A 13,783-nucleotide genomic window follows, 5' to 3' on the forward strand; every position below is an offset into this window, starting at 1 on the left:
CTCCAGTAATACTCAGCAAGGCTTTACAATAAATGCTGTCTGATCTATTCCTGCTCAGCCTTGAACTCTTTGTGGAATATTTGTAAATGTAATGGGTGCTTCATTTCCACCACTGCTCCTGAATAATTCATACAGTGGAAGATCCTTGCATGGTTCCTTGAATTGAGAGACTTGGGGTATTTTGTTCTCTGTAGTTAATGGATTAAAACAGGTATTTTTCAGCTATGAAACCAGGTAATTTATCACCACAAACCTGAGTGTGCTTCATACATCATTGGCTCAACTGAGAAACACATCTGTGAGTCTGGATATCAGAACAGAACAACCAACAATTTTAAATCATCCAGTGTTGTCCGAAAAGCCAACAGAGTTGCAAAATAAAATGCTGAGAAACTGCCTTGGATCAGTCAAAATATTTTATTTCCTTTTTTTTTTTTTTTTCCGGCCTTCAATTCAACCATTTTGTTCCCCCACAAAACAGCACATTTTGCAACATCACTTTGAAAAGAGAAAAAGAAATAAATCAAAACTCCTTTCCATTCAGAAAATGTCATAACTGGGAGCTCCAGCACTTTCAAGATATTCCTCCCCAGTTCCCTTCCAAGCAGAATCGTCAAAATTGGTAAGATTTCTTCAGCAATTTCTGTTTCATCAAAATGACATTTTTCCAGACAAAACTGTTGTGACAAAAAAAAAAAAAAAAAATTAAAAAAGGAAAATTCAAAACCAAAACTCAATAAAACTGAACATCTCTGATCCAATTGTCTTTGACAAATAGAGAATGTCTCAAAGATGCAAAACCTCTCCCTGGGTGAATCCCAGAACATCGATCTGACACATCCAGGTTGAACATGCAAGTTCCTCTTAGGTAACAACAAAAGAAAAATGAATCAACCTGAACCTCAGGGGCCAGAGGTACCTTCAGATGTGTTCAGAGCCGAGTGGAGACTTCCTGAACTGCAATTCTTGCAGCATCTTCACCGTTTTAAAGAGGAAATCCCATGTTCCAGTCTTAAAATGTGAGCACCAGAACAGGGCTGCTCAGTCAGCATCCATCTCTGGAGGTGAGCACTGACCTCTGGGCTCTGCACCGAGGCAGGATTTGGTGTTGGAGCTCCTTCCATGGGTTTTGGTGCAGTTTGCACTTCAATCTGTGCTCCCCTGTCTGCCCCCACCAGGCACCAGCTCTCACTCCCACCTGATCTCTTCAGCTGCAGGTGAGATGTGCCCAGCTGCCTTGTCTCTATCAAAGTCAGTTCATCACAGGAAAATTCCAGCTGTCACACAGTGCTGCAGCTCCCAAAAGCTGTTTACAAAGCCCTGCTGTGGGGCACCACCTCCATTTTCTCACTGTCAGCAGCAAATCTGCTCAATTCACCTGTCAAAATGACTCCTCCAGCCCCTCTGCCAGCAGAACGTGCCCAGGAACGAGCTCAGGGAGAACAAACCATTTTGGCTTTGGCTCAGTCATCATCACCAGCTGTAATAAGATTCCCAGGACCTCGTGCTGCTCATGTCAGACATATCCACAACCTCTTTCCTGTGGAAGGATTGCACAGCTGGAGCTGAAGGCACAGACAGAAGGTGGAGCAGAGGGAAGTTCATCATCCCATCGCTTTCCCAGGCAGAGAGAGTGGAATTGCTCTCCAGAGCTGAGCTGATCCTGCAGAGTGGTGGTGGAAAACACTGAAAATCACCTCTGTCTTTTCTCCTCCAGCAGAGCAAGCATAACTCAGGTGGTCACTGTTTGCTGTCAGGGAAGAAAGGGTCACTCCACAGAGTCACCCTGCTGACCTTCAGCTCTGCAGTGTGTGGGGCAGGGTAGCACTGAGCCCGTGCAGGAATGGAGATGTGAAAAGGCACAGCACAGCTCAGGGCTGTCCAGCCAAAAGGTGCAGTGGATTTTCAAAGGACAGCAATTTTTCCATGTGGAGCAGAAGAGGTGACTGGTACCACAGGTGCCTGGGATGGAGCATGACAGATGCCTCTCTCCTGAATTCACAGGGTTGGGATTTCCCTTCTAGCCAAATACCAAGCCCTTATCTTGGCCAGAAAAAAAAAATATCCTGCACAGATTTTCAGAATTCAGGGGCAGAGAGGGCCTAGTGTAGTGTCAAACCTCATTTCTTTCCATCACAGACACCACATTTTTCTTCCTAAGCCCTGCTAAAACCCTCCCTGGATGGATGCAGCACATCCTCAGCCCACAGCAGCCAGCCTGAGCAAGCTTGGTGTGAGCAGCTCTCTGCCTACCCCAGGAAAATTTCCCTGCAAATCACAAAGCCTGAGGAAGAGTCACCAAATTTTGCCAGTGATTATTAAGATAATGCCTGCCCAGCAGAAGTAAGGAACTTGCTGAGATGGATAGCTCAACAAAGTGGAGTGTTCTGCTCCAATTTAATTAAAAAGGTATTTGGGAAAATGACAAATGCACCACGGAGCTCAGCACTGTCTGGGACAGACCTGGAGCTCTGCATGCTTTAAAAAAGCAATTAAGGCAAGACAAGAATCACCATTAGCCTCGGGGAAAGAAAATCCACCAGGCATTTTTAGCCCAAGGCAAGGAAAACAGAAGGGAAATGTTCCCTCCAACCCAGAGCAGCCCAGGCTGAGCCCTCCAGAGCACAGGAACAAGGTTTGGCTCTGCCTGACCAAGCTCAGTTCAGGGTGAGACAGGACCATGATTTATTCACACAGTTTTGAAATTCTGGGGCCTCAAATCACTCAATGCAGAGGACAGGTTGCAAAAAACAAGTAAGCAAGCAGCAGGGCATCCTTCCTCTGCCAGCCTCATTGGATGGCTCCAATTCCTGATTCTTCTACCTGAAGATGTGTTCTGGCCTGGCCCTGTTGGTAGTTCTGCCTGAACATCCACATCTGCTTCCATAATCAACAATAAATTGAAAATCTCTGAATAGGAATGCCAAGAATTCGTTTTGGAAGCATGTGGTTGGTTCCTCATTTCTGATAATTATCCAAAAAAAGGAAAGATCTAAATAAAAATATGGGAAATGTGTTGTTTCCTTATTGCAAGATAAAGTAAAAATTATAAATGTCTCACTCAAATCAAAATGAAAGCATTTGTTTTGACACATTCCAGTTTAAAATGATGCTGGAAGAGACATGTTTCCATTCAATGTTTTGATTTTGACAAAAAATGTTTCCAAAAAAAAAAGTTAAAAAAAAAAAAAGAAAAAAGTTTTGCTGCAGTTTTTTCTGCCAGCTCCCCGAGGGATCAGTCAAAGCTTGCTGAAGCTCAGAGTCATTAGCAAGCTGTCACAGAACTGAGACCCTAAAATGCATTTGACACATCAGATCACAGTTCCATCAGACCTGGAAAGCGTGCCAGTGCTGGAATTTCACATCTAACTCTTGGATCTGACTCCTCTAGGATTCGCTCTCTTCTCTGATGGAGCAAGAGGAAAGAAATCAGCCTTGGGAATGAGCCCCCCGTTCAAACCCCCAGGTTCAGCTGCTGTTTGCTGCAGAAGGAGGAGCTCCTGGGTGAGCTGCTGACATCCCACTGCCCAAGGAGCAGAGCCACAGGCAGACATTCACTCCTTCCTGGGAGGGGAGGGCAGCAGCACCAGCACTTCAAGAAAGTCTCAAGCTGCACCAAGGGAAATACAGGTTGGATATTAGGAAGAAGTTTTTTAGAGAAAGGGTGATAAAGTCCTGGAATGGCCCAGGGAGGTGGTGGAGTCACCATCATCCCTGGGTGTGTTTAACAAAGCCTGGGTGTGGCACTGGGTGCTACAGTAAATCAGAGCATCCCCAACAAAGGGGAGAAAATTATTCATCTAACTCCATAGATATCAGAAAGCTACTTAATTACTTTATTATACTATATTATTCTATATTATATTACACTACATCTAAACTGAATCTGCACAAGTGCCCAACTCAACTCAACTGCCCAGAATCTCGTGACTGTCAGCACAGTCCTGACACACACACCTGGATTCAGTTGGTTAATGAATCAAAACACTCACACCAGAATCCAATTACCAATTCCCTTCAGGTAAACAATCTTCCACAATGCATTCCACTCGTGGACAACACAGGAGCAATAAATGAGATAAGAATTGTTTTTCCTTTCTTTGAGGTTCAGAGAATGTGAATCCCAGAAATATTCTTGGGGAATTGTGCATTTCTCTGTGAAAAGAAATGTGGCTGCAGGGTGCCAGGGTTGAGTTGAGGTGTTGGGGCTGGACTCGATGGTCTTGAAGGTCTCTTCCAGCCTGGTGATTCTGTGAATTCTGTAAAAAGAGCAGCAGAAAGCACAACTCTGAGCAGGAGGCTCCTGAGGAGACATCCCCTGGGCATGGGGTGGGCACACACCTCAAGGGGCTCTGCCACAGCCTGAAGATCCCCTGGAAAAGCTGCAAAGTGCAAAACGTGCTGGTCTTGGCAGACAAAAGGCTGGAGCTGCCCCATCTGGCAGCTGAGCCGGCCTTTCCTGCAGAGCTGAGCTCTCCGGCTGCTCAGAGCACAGAGATAATGACTTCCCGGGAAAGAGATTGTTCCTGCTCCGCTGAGCACACCCAGGGCCTCCACAACACGACCCCACACTCGGATTCCTCGTTGCAGTTGGAGCAAACATATGTTCCAGCAGCCCCGACTGCCGTCCCTGGCCAGGTGGCCGCACAGAGCTGTTGGTGCAGGCAGATGTCCCCACGCAGACAGCGCCAGTGCCAGGGCACAGCTCCTTCCCCTGCTCCAGGCAGCCAATGCCACCAGAGCTTTGTGGGGATTTCTGGCAGACTCCTGTGGCACGTTTCCATGCTCTGGGTGTGTTGGATCCCAGGTGAAATCTCGTATTGTCACCGCTGTGTTCCTCCCAGGAAAGAGATCAGGTTCTCCTCGGACAGGAGGGACAGTGTCCTGTAGCTGGGATATCAGACTGATGTCCCAGGCTCCAGCTGGCCCTGCCCTCAGGGAACTGCAGAAATCTTAGGGTTTAGGGTGTGGATTTCTGCATCTTCTTGGCAATGTCCCACATTCTTGCGTCCCACACTCAACTGAGATGTTATATTGATAAATTAAATTATCTCGCCTCAGATAAAGCTCTCTTTTTTCACGCAAGGACATTGACTGCTTCCTTTTCCCCAGCAGAAACTTGTTCTCTGAGGAAGGAGAAGATGGAGTAAAACAGAAACGAGGAATTGACATTCATCAGCTTGTGCAGCAATGCTAAACCATCCCCTTGGATCACCCGGACCCTCGGGATGATCATTAGCTCTCAGGGTGTTTCAGTCAAGTTTGCAAGATGCTTTATATCAGTCAGGAGAGACTTTCTAATCAACTGACACAGTTTAAAGCATTTTGGATGGGGAGGCACATACGTAAGAACGTGAGCCTGAGCACAGATGTGTAAAATTGTAGGTGATCAAAGGTAGTGCATCCAAGGCAGGATTAAAAGACGTTTAATACAGCTTTTTCCAATAAGCCTGAGAGATGAAAGAACTGCCACAAGGCCTTGCTGGAGGCTTAGAAATTGCTCTGTGAAATCAGCTGCAATTGGTAATTAAATGGAAACCTTGGGGGTGTTCTGAAGACTTTTTTCATGGCCTGGCATAAGGGAACTCATCTTTAAATTACGCAGAGTTTTACCTTTCACAGAGGTGCAGGTACAACACCATCCTGCTGCTCCTGCATGTCCTGCCTCAGAGCAGCTGGGACGTGGTTCCTCAGCCTCTGTGTGCCAGGATCAGGGCACACAATCCTGAGTGTGAGCCCCTCAGAAGGTTCCTGTGTTCCCAGAGCCTGCCCTCAGCTGTAAACCAGGGAACTCAGCAGGGAATTGTGCCCCTGCCCCGTGCAACACCAAACCAGCCGTGCTCTGAAGTATCCCAGCAGCTCCCAGAGCATCTTCTCCTTCTTCTTGGAAGTGCACACAGCTCCTCCAAACTGCTTCCTCCTCAGCCTTTGATCTGCTCCAGACACAGCCCGAGGCAGGCAGGAGATCTCTTGGCTGAGTGGGATGTGGGGGAAAAAAGGAAAACGCTGCTCCTGATAAAAGACAGGAGAGTGATAGTGGGTTTTTCAACTGGTTGAGATGGACTGGAAATTCTGAGTGTGCACTTTTGGAAGGGAAACCAGAGCAGGGCAGAAAGCTCAGCCTTGTGGGTAGAGCATCCAAAGGGAGATTTTGGTTGGACTCTCAGCTCTGCTGCTGCTTTGCTCGATGCAGCTGAGGCTGAGCCCCTCTCACTGCACATTTCCCTTCTCTTTGCAATAAAAGGGGTCGGTCCTTTTTGATCCACTTGCACGAATGGGTTACTCATTGTTTGCTTGAAGAGTTCCTAAGGTAACAAGGGCTATAAACAAAGCAGACCTGCTACCCTGGACTGCAGTTCAACAGTGTTTAGAATCCTGTTTGATGCAAAGTGCTTTGGTTCCTGTTGTAGCCTTTCATTTCTAGATGGCACAACACTCTCACTCTGAGGCAAAGTACTCCTTCAGACAAAGCTGAATCTGCTGAAAGTAGCACTGGAAATCCTTTTTTTTTAGCAGAACAACAGCAGGTGAGGGCAGCTCAGCTGCAGACAGCTTGCCAGCTGCTGGAAAACAAACTATGACAAAAAAAAAAGTTTGAAAAAGAATTAAAAGCAGGTTCAGCAAAAGAAATAAAAATAAGAAAAGGTGCTAAATCTCCCCTGAATACAATGCAGGTAGCCAGAAATAGCTGCCAGAGAGAGAGATCGACAGCTGATATAAATAGTAGTGACTCATGGTGTGATGGGGATCCAGTTCAGGGGAACAAATCCCTATCAGTGGCTCAGTCAAAGCCTCCTACAGCAAACACCTCCAAGGAGCAGGCCTAAATACCTCCAGGGATTTGGAAACACAGAGCTTGGAATAATTCCTCTCAGGCAGGGAGGCCTTTGTGCCAGTCCCCTGTCCAGGAGCATCCAGTGCTGTGGATGGCTCTGCTTTGTGGCCCAGGAGAGATGGATTTATGCAGAGCATAAGGAGACTCTCTCAGACAGATGTCAGAAAAAATCTCCATGCATCAACTGTGCTGCTGCTGCAACCTGTCTGCCAAGAGTTCCTCCTCGAGGGCCTGGGAAACAAAAAAATGTGCTTTAATTTCCTGAGGACTCTGTGCTTTCCTAGCAGAGCCCGGGGCCTCTCCGCCCTTGGTTGCAGAAGGAGCCTGTCCTACACCTGCTGGCAGTGGCACACAACCACTGGCATTCAGCCTCCAAGGATTTTTGCCAGTTCTATTTGGCTCTGCAATCCCATATAAAGTTCTCCAAACCCATATAAAGCTCTCCAGCACGTCCTACAGAGCCACCAGTGCCCAAACCCAACATTCCCAGAGGACACAGCTCCTCAGACTCATGAGAGGCAGAGCCCATGGGCAAAGCCAGAGTGAGATTTTGGAGAGGTGGAGGTGTTCCCCCTGAGCAGAAGCCTGTTCACACCCCTGGGATGCAATGGTGACTCTCCTTCACCTCCCTTTTTCCTCAGGGTCCCTGGAGCTGTCACTGGAGGAGATGCTCTCTGCATCCAGCATTTCCAGCCTCTGAAATTGCTTCCTGCCCTGTGCTGATGAGGAAGTCAATCCCAGAGGCAGAACAAGCCTGAGAAATAAAGAAGTCTGACCCAGAACAGGCAGGTCAGCAGCTGGATATTGCACAGAAATGGCAGTCACTCCAACACGGGGATGCTTTTCTTTCAACTGCTTCTAATTTTTTTTGCCCCTCCATATAATTCTCTAATAATCACCCTATTAACAATGTTCCATTTGCCACACAACTCGGGATATTAATCCTATTAGTTGGTTCTAATCCTCTGCAAAACAAAATGGAAATATTCACTCTGTCATTTTCTCAGGGTAAAAAAAAAAGGAGAGAAGGAGGTGGGGAGAAGAGAAGACAAAGATTGCTTTCAGAGGTTTGCTGTTTTGTGAGTTAATTGAATGGAACTGGGTCTCCTGTGGTCTCCATACAGAATTCCATTATCATGGAATGGGGAGTCACATCCAGCCTGTTGATAAGAGACAGCCCGTCAGATTAAGCATTAACTATCATATTTGGGAATAATGCAGTTCTCTACCCATTGGGGCATCCAAACAAAATATCCCATTTCTCCTTCCTTCCCCCAACACCTTCTCCTTTACTGCACACTAATTAAAGAACAAGGGGAGGGGAGACTGGTCCGTGCTGCTGAGCCTGAGATAAACTTTGCTGAGTAGGGAGGAAGAAATGAAGTGAACATCCCAAAGAGCAAAGCTCTTTCCTATAGGCTTTCATGTCTCCACCCACCCCGTCTTGCTGTATTTTTTCATATTTCTGTGAAGAATTACTGGCAGTTTCCATCCTCCCCTGCTCCACAAGGTGAGACTGGCACCTACTGGAATGATCCTGGAAAAGCTGAGACTGAGAAGAAAAAATTAAACCTTTTCTCAGCTTAGTCTCATCTCCAGCTTCACATTATTTTTCCCCTTCATCAGGCAAACAAACAGCTCTGCAGACACGGCAACAGCACACGCTGGATTTGACACAGCTCCATTTTTAAGCTGTTCTGGTAATTGGGGGAAGTATCACGAGTCACTTCATTTCTGTCAGCCCATGTGGAGGGAAGCACAGGCACAGGTCCTGACAGAGCTCCCGAGGTTCCCCTGGCTCTGTGAGGCTGCTCCCTCTTCCCTCACGGCTCAGCACCCAATGGAAGCAGGAGCAAACATCCCTGCAGGTGCAACATCCATCTCCAGCAGTTTCATCCCCCCTTCCCTCAGGTGCTTTTTCCTAAGGAGGATTTCCTTACAGGATCTGTCCACCCTCTGGGATTTAGATTTAGACCCCCGAATGCTGTTCTCCCATGATTATCCCCTAGTCCTAAACTTATTCTTTGATGTCCCCCTCCAAAGCCCTACTGGCCCAACCCAACCAAGCAGCAACTTGGCTTCCCCCTGCCTCCCTCCCTGCTCCATCTGTCCTTGCTGGGCCCACTCTCCAGCCTTGTTCCCCCTCCAGACCTCCAAGCTGGCTCATACACCCCTCCAAGCAAAGCCCAGCCACCACTGCTGCTCTCCTGGGAGCCCTGGAGAACACATCTGAATCCTTCACTGATCACCCACCAGAGCTGCTCTTTCTCAGTGGTTCCCTCCTGTTTTACTCCGTGTATTTTGTTATTAACTTCCCTACCTGGAGCAAAGAGCCTTCCAGCTCAGAGATTGTCACACCAAAAGTCCCAAAATAGGCACGGCAGGTTAAGCAAAGGCACATAAAAGAGGGGAGTGAAATGTCTGCATGGCACAGCGTGATTTGGAGAGAACAAGGGGGAGAATCAGAGGAGAAAACAGAGGAGGACAGAGCCAATCCCGCAGACCTGTAGCTGAACAAAGTGCAGCTGGAGGCTGGGAGCATCTCATGGACTGGAGCTGCCTCCACGAGAGGGATGAAGCATTTTTGGGAGCGCATCCTGTCTGTCTGCACTGCCTGCCCCAAGGCTGCTGACCTGAGCAGGAGAGACTCACAGAGCACTGAACCACCCCAGCACGGGCAGCAGACACCTCCTGCTCAGCCAGTCTAATCCTCCCTCTCCAAACCTCTCCATCAGGGAGCTCTGGCCTTGAGAAGCAGCAGCTCTGAGCACCGAGAGCCAGGGCTGCCCCAGCTCTGGCTGGGGAGGATTCAAGCAGGGCTCTGTCCTGGGGAGCTGCCCGACAAACACAGAGTTCAGCACGTCCTAATTAGTGCACAAACAAACAAACAGCCCTTTGTTTGCACAACAGCTCTCAGGAGAGGCCTCACAGAGATGTTCCTCCCAGCTGGAGGAAGAAGGGGAGCGCGGTGTGGAGATGCTCAGCAGGCTGCCCGCGGCGTGCGTGTCTGGGGCTGCCTGAAGGACAGCCACATTCCTCCTTCCAGCAGAGCTCCAAGATGCCCTGCTGCTCCCAGGAACGTTCTGAATAATGACCAGGAGTGGCAGGGAAAAAGGAGCTCCTGAGGCAAGCTCGGAAGGGTTGTTAGAGTGAAATTCCTCTGGATTTACACGGGGGTGGAAAAGAGTCGATTCTGCACTCAGCTGGAGTGACTGACAGCTCTGATGGGAACTGGGACAATGACAGGGATCAGGTCCAGGGGAGGATGTAAGGGTTCAGCCACCAGCCAGCTCATTGCCTGGCAGCAATTCATAGCCTGGTTCTGAAATCAATGCAGGCTGGGAGCACTCAGCAGCCAGGCTAAGCCAGGTCTGTCATTTACTGTAATTCTGAGCTGCTAGATTACTTTCTCTGGGTTTTCCAACAGGAACAGTTAGTCACAGTGGTGAGTTACTCCCCTCTGTAGGCTCTGTTTGCAGTTTTTCCCCTTCCTAATTGTCACCCCAACTTCCTTTCCCCTCCTGGAGAGCAGAGTGCTGTTCCAGCCTCCCATCAGAGCCTAAGTGCTGTCAGTCTGTGAGAAGAGAGAAGATTTTGCTGGGTTTTAGGGTATAACTTCCTCTCCAGCTTCATGGACCTCCTTCCTTAACCGCTTTCTGAAGAGGAGCCAGCTCTACTGATGCTCCCAGGAGCAGCTATATCCCAACCACCAGCAGGCTTTTTGCAAGACCCACAGCCCATGGATCCTGCCAAAGAGGATCAAATGCTTTGAGCATTCTGTGTCTTGGATTATCTCCTCCCTGTGTTGGGCAGCACACACAGGAGACACCTGTGGGCACCAAGAGCTGCTCTGGACAGGCCTGAGATAGACTGGATGGGACAGTGACACTCCCTTTCATGGGACAGTGACATTCCCTTTTCATAGGACAGTGACATTCGCTCTCATGGGACAGTGACACTCCTTTTCATGGGACAGTGACATTCCCTTTCATGGGACAGTGACACTCCTTTTCATGGGACAGTCACACTCCCTTTCATGGGACAGTGACACTCCCTGTCATTGGACAGTGACATTCCTTTTCATGGGGCAGTGACATTCCCTCTCATGGGACAGTGACATTCCCTTTCACGGAACAGTGACACTCCCTATCATGGTCCACAGCAGGGATTTATGGCTGCAAATGCCAACACAAGGCAGAGGATGATGTGTTGTTCTCCTCAGAACAGAAGACCTTCCCACCAGCGCCTGGTGCTGAGCTGTGGCTCTGGTTGCTCTGAAGACACCACTTTGTGTAGCTGGTTCTTTTTCGGGAGGGAGAGTCACCCTGCCAGAAAACTCTCACTGGGTTTCTCACTGCCAGAAGTGGCTTGGGAAAGAAAAATGCTGACCTCTTTCATCCTGACTGGGTCAAGGGAGCCGTGGCTCTGGTGATGGATGGTTGACTGTAATTCCTGCCTGCTCATTTAATCAGTGAGAGCAGGCACGAGCATGCTCAGAGAGAGAGCAGGGCTGGAAATCCCTGCAGAGCAGGGAGCTGTGAAGGGGACAGGGCACTGAATTCTCATCCCAGCCAAGGAACCTGGGCCTTTTCCTTGGCTGAAAAGCTAAAATCCATGGTGCTGGCTGTGCCATTCCAGAGGCTGCAGCCTGCAGAGCCACATGGAGCACAGCATGTGCTGCATCCTGCCTGCTGCAAAGGGAGAGGGGCACTCAGGCATGGAGGGGAAAGGAGGGGTCCAGCCCTACCCAGAGCTGCTTTTGCAGCCTCACAACACGAAAGCCAAATAAATCTGCTCCCAAGGGAGCCTCCCATCCACCAACAGCTACACAAGACAGAGCTCAAGGCCAGAACAGAGCACGGGGTCTGATCTCCTGCCTAAAAGAGGGTGGCCAGGAAAATGTCTCTGTTTCCTCACCCCAACAGCAAGCCCTAAAAGCAAGAGCACCCAAACTCCTCCCCTCAGCTCAGCACCACGGGAGCACTTCCAAATCCAAATGTTGTGGTGTGTGGAGTGTCTCCACAACATCCCCGGAACTGGCACCAACCTCACCTCCCGAACTGGGCTCAAATCCCCCAAATTACACATTACAGAGGGTTGGGTAGCCATGGGGGTGAAAACAAGAGAGGCCCTCCAGCATGTGCGGGGCCCTGCAAAGCCCAAAGCAAGGGAGATGCGAGGCTGCTGGAGCAGGGAGCAGCAGCGGGCAGGGGCTGGGCACGGAGGGAAGGACGCATTGCGAACCCGGAGCAGCCCGGCGTGGCCAGGTTGGTGTAGCAGGAGTACCCTCTAGTGGGAGAACAGCCTGGAGAAAGCATCCCAAACCATCACACACACACACACAAACGCAGGGCTTTCAGAGCTGGAGAAAAGCTGCATTGAGAGTCACCGTCAAAATGGGCTTGAAAACAGAGGGAAACGGAATATCTTGGGGAAATAAAGCCATAAAGTCTGATTATCACTTGCAGTGCTATTTTCTACTTTTCCAAGAAAGCCATTTAAGACCTGCTTTTTCAAATATATCCATGCAGGGGCAGGGAAGCAGACAGGAGTCTGCTCGTATTCATGAAGCCAGGCCAAGACTGTTTAAATACCCAAAGGTCACAGCCAAGCCTAGGGCTGCGTGTCTTAATCCTGCTCACTGCCTGAAAGCTCCTGGCTGTGGAAGGAGTCTCTGTACTCGTGGCAGAGGCCCAGCACATTTCCCCAGGACATCAGAGCTGGTGAAGTCGTTTTGCTTTGGCTCATGGATGAAAGATTTTGCTGTTAGAGGAGGGGGGGAGGCTGGGCAAGGACTGCTGTGTTGGACATAAAGGATGCAGAGGATGCTGTGCTCTGTATCCAGATGGGATCAATATTCTCTCCCCAGTGCCCTGCTCTGAGATCACACTGACACTGCCTTGACAGGTGCAGCATTAGAACCTCAATAGAGTGGAATTATGTGGTTCCTTCAGGGCTCTTCCCATGCAGAAGCCTATCTAACCTGAATGTTTTATATATATATATATATCCCTTCATCCACTATTGAAATGCACCTACCCCTAGGGAGACCTTTGAGGTGTCTAAGGCTCCAACCCTTCTGATTTGGGCAGAGATAAATACAGTAGGAGAGCCTGAGTCCTTTCTTCTTTTTTTTCTCCTTTTTTTTTTTTTTTCAGATTAAAGATCTGAGCATTGTTTCCTGCAAAGCAGCAGTTGTAAAGGAGTGAGTGGATTTAAAGAAACACAGTCTGCTTTTACAGCCAGGGGTAGGAAGGGAAGTAAAAACATCCCTGCCACAGTCAAGGCGGTTGTTCCTGCAGAGATGATCCAAATTCAGCATCTCACAGGAATCTGTGCTGGTGTTCACACTGTGAGAGTGAACCAGGAGGGAGATCTGGCCTGGGAACGTGTCACAGATCAGGCTAGAAATGGTGGGAGGGGTGACAGGCACAGGGAAGGGGTGGGTTGAGCCCAGCAGCCCTCCTAGGAGATGGCACAGCCATCCCTCTGCATGATGTGTCATGTACATCCCACAGGTTGCCTCCCTTCTTCAAGCTCCAGTTCCTGCCAGCAGATTTGGCTGGGGACTGAGCTCTGATTTCTGCCTCTAAGTGACCAAATTCCCTTTGGTCCCACCTTCCCCTCACAGGGACTCCCACCAAGAGGGAGAGCAGAGCTCAGCACCACCTTCCTGAGCAGACTCAGCACCCCCTGGGCTGCTCCAGCAAGGCACAGCACAAAGATCAGAGAGCACAGAAAGATTCCAGTCCCTGATGCCACCCTGGATCCTGCTCATTTCATTGGGAAGCCTCCTGGAAAGGATATTTATTCACCCTAGAGAAGGGAGGAGCCTGGCCCAAGGTGACTGGGCTGCAGGGCTGGAGCAGAGCCCAGAGCTGTCCCAGAGGTTTCCTGAGAGGCAGAGGGAGGAGGGAGGGTTTGGCTCTTTGGAGCCTTCCAGAGCAG

The sequence above is a fragment of the Onychostruthus taczanowskii genome, unplaced genomic scaffold (genome assembly GCF_017590055.1).
Source record: "Onychostruthus taczanowskii isolate IOZ18803 unplaced genomic scaffold, ASM1759005v1 scaffold75, whole genome shotgun sequence".
NCBI lineage: Eukaryota > Metazoa > Chordata > Aves > Passeriformes > Passeridae > Onychostruthus > Onychostruthus taczanowskii.